We start from the raw sequence: 8,952 nt of genomic DNA, 5'->3' as shown, positions 1-8,952 counted from the left end.
TCATGGCATTAGTTCATTTATATGAGGGGTTAACTTGAATGCATTTGGCTGAGAAGGTCTACGACCGATCAAATCTGCGGATTTTTGGTCAACATAGTTGATGGAAACGTTGGTTTAGCCTTGTCTGTTAGGTTTTTTTTAGGAATTTATTGTTTGTACATCGATCTGTGAGGTGGCCATCTATAGTATAGGATGTAGTACGTATTTCAAATATTCAATGAGCGGCGTAAGGCCATGAGACCTTTGTCGGATAAGGTTTGTGAGTTCTGGTTACCATGGCTGACAAATGGGTTGGCTGAGTTTACCTGAAGGTTGTGTATCATTTCGGGATCTGCAGGTCATGGACTAAGGAGTGAATCCTTCTCTTATGGATTAAGGATGTTGCATGGGATTGTTTTTTGGCAGGTATCGTTTTCTCGTTAAAGTCTGCAAAGGTGGCGGGAGGTAGACGACTGTTCCAGAGATGTCACAGTAGATGTGATTCAGACCGCTAGAGTCTCTGCTCGAATTGGCTTATAAGCCTGGTTTTGAAACCTTGGAGGTCGGTGGTTGTCGGTCCTGACATTCAATTGATCTTAACTCATGTGGAAGGAGTTGGGTTTGAAGGACCCACAAGGGTTTCTTCGAGGGTGGTAGTGAAAAAATGATTTGTAGGACAAAAGCTAATTTAAGTGGGAGAGAATTGTAACACCCAGTTTCCAAAACGGATCGCTTTAGGGCATCAAGGAGTCAATGACATGATTTTTGGGAAAATCGGGTGTTATGACGTGACCATGAGTAGATGACGACATGACATGTGAAAATGAAAGTGACAACGTGACAATATGATGCCCACGTTGTGAGAATGGTTGCAGCCAAGCCCACAAACTTTTAGGGTTGTGACAACCGAGAGGATTTCGGTACTGTTCACCATTAGGAGAGAGTAGGAAAAGTAGATGTAATAGCTTAATATTGTAATATTTGATTTTTGATATAATAAAAATCAAATATGCCGTTACATGTATAGTTAAATCGAATCTTAGGCTAAAAAATAAGCGTCTAAAAAGTTGTACCATCTTCTAAGCTGGTTAACATATTTGGAAAGCACTCATTAATGTGATCCCAAGGATATAAGATTCGTAAAAAGCCGACTCCAAACGGAAGAGTTACAGATTTTATAAAAGTAAAAATCAATCGCGTAATTAAATTAATTACGTCAAAACGATACTTAGAGATTGGTTGAGTTTTGACTTAAAGTGCAAAGAGGTGATTAATACTACTCCTTAATATAAGAACTTTAGGACAACGAATGTTGAAAATGGGATCCGCATGAGAAATATATAATTTTTGTAAAATCATTTATTTTTACCCTCCTTAGGCACAAGAATGAAAGTCAAAACTAGCTAAAACAACCTAAAGGAGAGTTGTAGTACTCCTTGAGAACATTACATAGAAATAAAGATGGATTAGATCGGAGCTCTCACGAAGAAGTTATGATTTTTACAAAATCATTTTGTGCGTACGAGGTGAGCGCCTCCGCACGTCGCGCACCTGACACCGAATTCTAGTAGATTGCGAGTGACGTGGCCAATTGAGGAAGTGACACATGGCCTTCTCTGGATGGAGCCATGATGATCACGCGTGATACACAAGTTCCTTGGCCCGCAAGCACCCAAATTTCATGCCTATGAATAGAAGGCATTGCATAACGTATTCTTCACACCTTCTAAACATATCTCTCTCTCAACTCTCGAAGTTGTTGCCCGTAGTTGTAAGCTATGATATTATGCCTAAGAGTTATGATGTATGATAGTCTAGGAAGGGATATTACCTATATGTTATAATGGCTAATTCCCTAGGATAACATAGTACCTCGAAGTAATGTTGGTCAGTTATAGGGATATGCACTGTACCTAAACGTTACTCTGCCCAAATACCCTATTTTCAAATTAACCATAATGAAGGTATATATGTATGGAATATATATATATATATATATATATATATATATATATATATATATATATATATATATATATATTAAATATAATATGTAAAAGTATAATAATCAAATATAAAGTAAAATATTTATATTTTGATAGTTATACAAAATCAATAAGAAAGAAAAGATAAAAGATAAAAATTACCTAAGATTAATGTGTTAGTGAGCTGTTATTATTCATCCTTAGCTTGATTAAATCCGACTACCCCGAACATGTAATCGTTAATCTTGTGAGAGCTAGAAAGATATGTATAGATCTATACAGGGTTTTCCACCCCACCTACGATTGCAAGCTACAATCCCGACATGATAACTTTCTTATTACTCACAATTCGACGTCTGATGAAGCATCGTAGGGGGGAATCACTAGTCAAACAACGTAGATTTTGGGGGCTCATCGTAATACATTACAACCACCTTATAGATCTGACTACCAAGACGGACGCCTTATAGTGGTAGATAAAATACGGTAGGATTAGTAAATTATCCTAAAAGATAGTAAGATGGGATTGATAAAATATCCTATAAGATAATAAAATAGGATTGGTAAAGTATCTTATAAAGATAGTAAGCTAGAGTTGATAAAATATCTTACGAAATGTCTTTCTAAAAGAAAAAGAATTTTTGATTTAATACAATCAAATAAAGCAGAAAACTATAAAGCCTTGTGAACTCACCAACATTATGTTGACGTTTTCAAAACCTATGAACTAACCAACATAAAGATCATATCTCATAACCGAGAGTATTTTGTTCAGCCTCCCTTCATTTTAAACGAAACCCTAGCCCCATCCTTAAGTTCTTGAGCATTCGATGGTGTATTGGAGACTTGAAGGTCAAGGAATCATCTTTGGAGCATATGAGCAGCTTGCAAGCCTAAATACCATCCTCTAGGAACTTCTCTCGACCCTTGTGAGCATTCAAGGTTCATGATTTATGGTTTCATGTTTCTAGATTTAGAGTTTATCCATTATTATCAATCTTTGGCAACTTTATGGGTCCTTTGAGTCCCTTGGTGATCATATGTGGTAGATATGAAGTTTGGCTGATATTTGAGCTCATGCTTGAGGTTTTGACCTCCTTTTCTTCATAAATGACCTAATTTGGGCTCAAGTCTTGCATTGTACATGCAAGAAATTAAATCATCGATTTTTATGGCTTTTGGGGTGTAAGGAAGCCTTCTGGAGGAGATATGTTCATGGTTTAATGGATTGAGGGCTTAACTCATTAAGCTGCATTCTAGACAGTTATCATGACATCACAAGATGCATGTCATGTCGTGATGATTGAAGGTATGCGACAATATTGTCTTTTAGCTAGACACGACTGACCAATAGTTTATCACGTCGTGAGAGGTAGTTGACTTTTGTTAACCATTAACCGTTGACTTTTTGACCAGTTTGAATTTGAGTCAAACTTGAAGGATTTAAGCTATTGATTAAGATGTTGCCATGTTTTGGTGTTAAAAGTTTTGTGGGAGAAAGCAATGCAAAAAAGGGAGCGTGTCACAGTGTTTCTAGGTTCTTCGATTCAGGTGAGTTTTCCTCACTATACCGTGGGTCAAAGGGACCAATGTCGGCCCATTAGATTTGGTTATGTATCCTTGTGTATAGGATGTTGATGTGATGTAGTGAGCTATTAGATATATTTATATTCTTATGTGTTAGGATGCAAGAGTAGTGGTATGCTGAGTACCAGTAGGTTGGTTATCCTTTAGTGGAATGCCCTAGGGGTTGTATGTAGCGATGTAGGATAGCCAGAGAACTCTTGATCTAGGCTTTCTTGCATATTCCTTGCTTGGTTGTGGCTCTAGAGTAGGATCATCTATTCAGGTAGCTATCTCACATCTAGTTACTTATGGCTATGTATTACATGGAGATTTTGTGTTGGCGGAGAAGTGTGATGTGAGGGGTCTAGTAGGCAGTAGTGAGTTGTATGATTGGTAGTCGTCTGTGTTTATGTGCCTATTTGACCTCTTGTTTGTTTATATGTCGATGTATTGTGGCAGATGAGGTTGAGGTGGCCCAGATGTGTTTTTAAGGCCAAGATACAAGGTGCGGGTTGGCTGTAAGCCGTAGGTACGAAGGCTTGGGATGAACGGTTGGGTTGAGGCAGCAGGTCAACAAACCCGGGGAGCGGTTGGGTTGAGGCAGCAGGCCAACAAACCCAGTATGCATGATGTATATATTTTTTGGTGTGGGTTATTTTAGGGGAACTCACTAAGCTTTGTGTTTACCCAGCTGTTACTATTTTTCAGGTATCTTTAGTTATCGTGGGAAGGCGAAGACATGATTATACACATTCATCAGCAAAAATGAAGATTTCACGCTTACTATCATACTCTGATTTTAAACAATGTAATTTGTAACAAATGGTTTTCTTAACTTGTATTCTAAAAATGAGAAGTTTTACCTTAATTAAAAATGAAAATTTTGATATGAAAATGGGACGTTACAATTTTCACGACGTGGCATTCTGCTTGCCACGACGTGGCGACTAGTGTCACCATGACTGTTTTGTCATGAAGCTGCCACGATGTGACCAAATGAGTGGCCACAACATGGGTGTCGACTGGGGTTGATTTTGATCGTTGACTTTATGACCAGTTTGACTTTTGGTGAAATTGTGAGAGGTGTTAAGCTATAGTCTGAGGTTTAACTTGTGATTGGTTTAGGTGGTTTGTGTAGTTGATTTTTTAGAACTCTGAGTAGTGGATTTTAGCTCTTGCTTCAGGTGAGACTTCTCACTATATTACCTATGTAATGATGTGTACTTGCTGACCGGCTAGTTCTTATTTGTTGATTGTTGTTATATCTACTACGGTGCTGCTGATAGCTCCAAGGCGTGTTGTTAGCCCATTGGGACTGCTGATAGTCCTTAGGGTTGCTGATAACCCATAGGGTGTGCTGTTAGCCAACACAAAATGTTGTTAGCCTATTGGGATTGTTGATAGTCCCTCGGGATGCTAATAACCCTTAGCTGTTTACTTATTTTGTGTTGTATATGATATTTTGGGGAACACAGTAAGCTCTATGTTCACAGTTGTGGATTAAATGTTTTTTTTCATGTACTTAGCGGATTGCGAAGACGGGACTGTACACACAGACATCAACAATTTTATGACTCAAGATTCCACATTATCTTTTTTATAACTCTGATTTTGAATTATGGTTTATGAACAATTGTTTTGACTTGAATGCAACTTTTCAAAAATGGGTGTTTATTCTATTTCAAAAAATGAAAAAAATTTATTCTGGAATTTGGGAAGTTACATGAACTGATTGAACGATTGACCTATGCAGAATATGTATAAACATTAAGATTACCGATATAATAAAATAATGAATAAGATGAGTCAACTGATATTAATAGATAGAAAGAATATATACTTTTACATGAGTTATAAGTGGCTAGGAGAAGAATTCTCGGTCACTCTCAGTCTAATTTAAATTAACTACATATTGATAAAAATACAACATTCTCCACTTTATATTATAGTATATATTATAATTGAAGGAATATGCATTTTTATATATATATATATATATATATATATATATATATATATATATATATATATTCTAAATTAGATATCACTCAATTATTAACTTTTGGTGTTAGAAAGACTCTTTTTTCTCTTTCGTCCCGATCCTAAATTATATTTAAAACGAGTGGGTTCCCTAACAACATTTGCACTTTTGCCAACACGCGGACCTTAATCCCATAAATCTTTAATAACCTCAAGGTTCAACCTCCCTATTATATATTACTTTTTATTTATTTATTTATTTTTTAAACCGAAAAATATAATCTACTTTTAAAATAACATCTAATTCCACTTATGTCCACAATCAGACTCGAACCTCCAACTTCAAATAAAAAGGGCACCAGATACCTAGCATAGAATTGCCTCACAATAAAAAGGCGAATATGGCCTTCGTGAATTCACTACTGATGAACAAATGGTTCTCAACTCAATAATGTGGCTATCACAAAATGTAATTTAGAGATAAAAAAGTTGAAATTAATCAAGTTTATTTCTAGATCTCTATAAATAGCATAAATCGTTCGAAACGACGCCTAAGGTTTAGCTAGAAACTAGGAAATAGCTTTGAATAAATCAAAATTATCGCCTAGGGATTTCATAATTATTGAAAATTTTTATTTGGTTAATAGCAAGTAGTATGTGATCTCGGGCTTCGTCCCGAGACGCTTTTTATAATAAAAAATTAACAAAAAATAAGAAAACTAAAGTCGGTACATTTAAAACAACTAAAACTCAAAAAAGAGTTATGTGGATGATTTCTTAATAAGTCAGCAAAATGATGAGATTATTTATCTAATTTATGTCAAATGTGCAAGATAACAAACTTAATAAATTGGGATACATAACAACAAAATCCATATAAGGATAAAAGTGTCAAGCTAAACAAAATTCAAGGACCATTTATGTAACTTATGCATACGGGTTTGTAAAACTGCGAAACACTTAAAGACAAAATGGTCAGAAGGTATAACAAACATTAAAAACTGTGGCCAATCCGTAAAAAAAACATTAACTATACTGTAGCTAACCACCATGTAAATTAATATAGTATATAAATTTATACCTGTTGAGAATTAGTTATGAATTTATGACAAAGTTAACCTGATCCGTTATTGTCGGCTATTCAATAAGAATAATACTTTTCACTGATAATACAACTTTTCTTTCCATTTACGTAAATAAAAGTTAAAACCTACTTTCTTTGCGTTTTGCAACAAGCCATAAAGGAAAGGATTATTGATAGAAACCCTTTTTGAAAAATTGAAGGGATAGGTTTTGAATTGATTCAACTAAGATACGTGATATACGTAAAGTGTTCTTTATATATTCCTGTTTGCTGTCGTATGATCGTGATGAATGAAAAGATCGATTTTGTATCTAATAATGGTCGTCGGTGGCATGCATTTTATGTGTTTGCAGGACATCCTTTTCACCTTCCTACCGCAACAAGCCAAACTAAGCGACAAATGACTAAACTATTCTCATCATAGATGATGCAACAAATACTATAAGTTAGCCATTTTTTGATTATCACATGTTCAACTTGTCGGTTGATGTATTATGTAGATATAGACTAGCCATGACCTCGATTACTACATACGTAAGAGCAACCATAACACCTTACAATTGAAATTTTTAAATGACTAAATTTCTTTTTAAATGATTAGAGATTTGGAAGTCTTAGCTGTTTCCATATAATACCTCCCACAAAAAAACAAAAGAAAAAGATAAAGATACAATGTAGTGAAAAGGACAAAGAACGTGTACTTGTTATAAATATAATTGCGATAATTAGTTTAATCATGGAATAGCTAATTTATATTGCATATCTGCAATTAAATATTAAATATGTATAAGAAATTAAACCAACTTAACGGCTCACATAGTAACACTACAAGTTAGGATCTCCAAGTAAATAGACTTGTTAAAGTAATTAATTTTTCGATTTGTTCACATCTGGTTAACTATTTTTTTTTTCATATCCAGCTAATGAACTTTTTGAAAGTGTTTAAATGTGACCGACCGGCTATAGCAGGTTACATCCGGTCATAATAGTCATATGTGAACACTTCAAAAAAGTTCGTTACCTAGATATGTAAAAAAAATAGTTACCCTGATTTGAACAAATCAAAATGTTAATTACCATGATAAGTCAATTTCTTTTCTTTTTTATTTTACCTTCTAATTTTGATTTCGTATAAAATTTAACCTAAATGGTAATATTTTTGAAACCACACCATTTTAATAAATATCTTTTTAAAATACACTACTTTGTTAAAAAAAATCTAGATTTCACATGGAAAAAAAGCACATCGCCGTTTTATAGAATTTTATTGTATAAGATATTAAATATAAAAATTTAAATTATTAGAGACTAAAAGTATCAGAAATGGAGACCGATAATATAAAAAAAACACACACTGTTTGATGAGTTAATGCTTAGAATGTTGTTAATAGAGTTTCAAGTTTTGATTTGCATTTCAAATTATGGTTTTCAATTAATCTGGTTCTCCTATTTTTTTCTAGTATCAATTTTCTTTTACTGCAAGGATTGTGATGCATTGGGTTGTGGTGTTTAACGTCCAGATTTTCCTACCAAGGTACATCCAAATTTATCAAAAATCATTTAAAAGTTTTACAAATAATCTTGGTGTACAGTGGCACTCTGGCATACAAGAAGTTATCACAAGGATCGTGCTGGCAGCAAACATAGGATCGAGTCGGGCATCACAATAAATCTACCTACAAAATAGATTATCACAAAACGTAAGCCTCAAGGCTTAGTGAATAACAACGACTAAAACATAATCAAATAAATCATAAATCATATAATGTAAATCATGTATATTCCACATAATTGTCACATATGTAATCATTTTATCAAAGGATTCATTTATTCAGTAGTAATCTTTTCAAATACCTCTCCAATCAATAATCTGTATCTCACTCATATTAAATCTCATACTCAATGACCAATATATCAAATGTGTTATATCTTCCAATCATAATATATTTATCGATCATATATTGATCTATTAATATAATCCAATCTCTCATCTATAATCTATTTCTCAACATTTTCTTAATCTCTCAATCATCAATTAATATTATAATTAATAATCAATTATATAATAATCATCACAATTATCACAACACTGTATGTTAGAGTAGTGTTACTCACCTGGTTAGTCGATAGACTTGTTCCAGTCTCAGCTATGCTTTTCCACTATCTATCAGCTCGTCACATGGTAATCAAATAACAAGTTCCTCAGAACCTATCCAGACTCACTAATAATTATACCCTGTGACCACTTTATAACAATAATAATCAAATATCATAATATTATCATAATAGGCTAAACCTGTAAGCCCGTGCCTAAATCTCTCAAATCGGGTATTCTTCAAGTAATAGGGTTGATAACCC

Source organism: Lactuca virosa, chromosome 3, assembly GCF_052849685.1.
Source record: "Lactuca virosa cultivar CGN04683 chromosome 3, Lactuca_virosa_CGN04683_v6, whole genome shotgun sequence".
NCBI classification, from domain to species: Eukaryota; Viridiplantae; Streptophyta; class Magnoliopsida; order Asterales; family Asteraceae; genus Lactuca; species Lactuca virosa.
Note: the sequence above shows the minus strand (reverse complement) of the source record.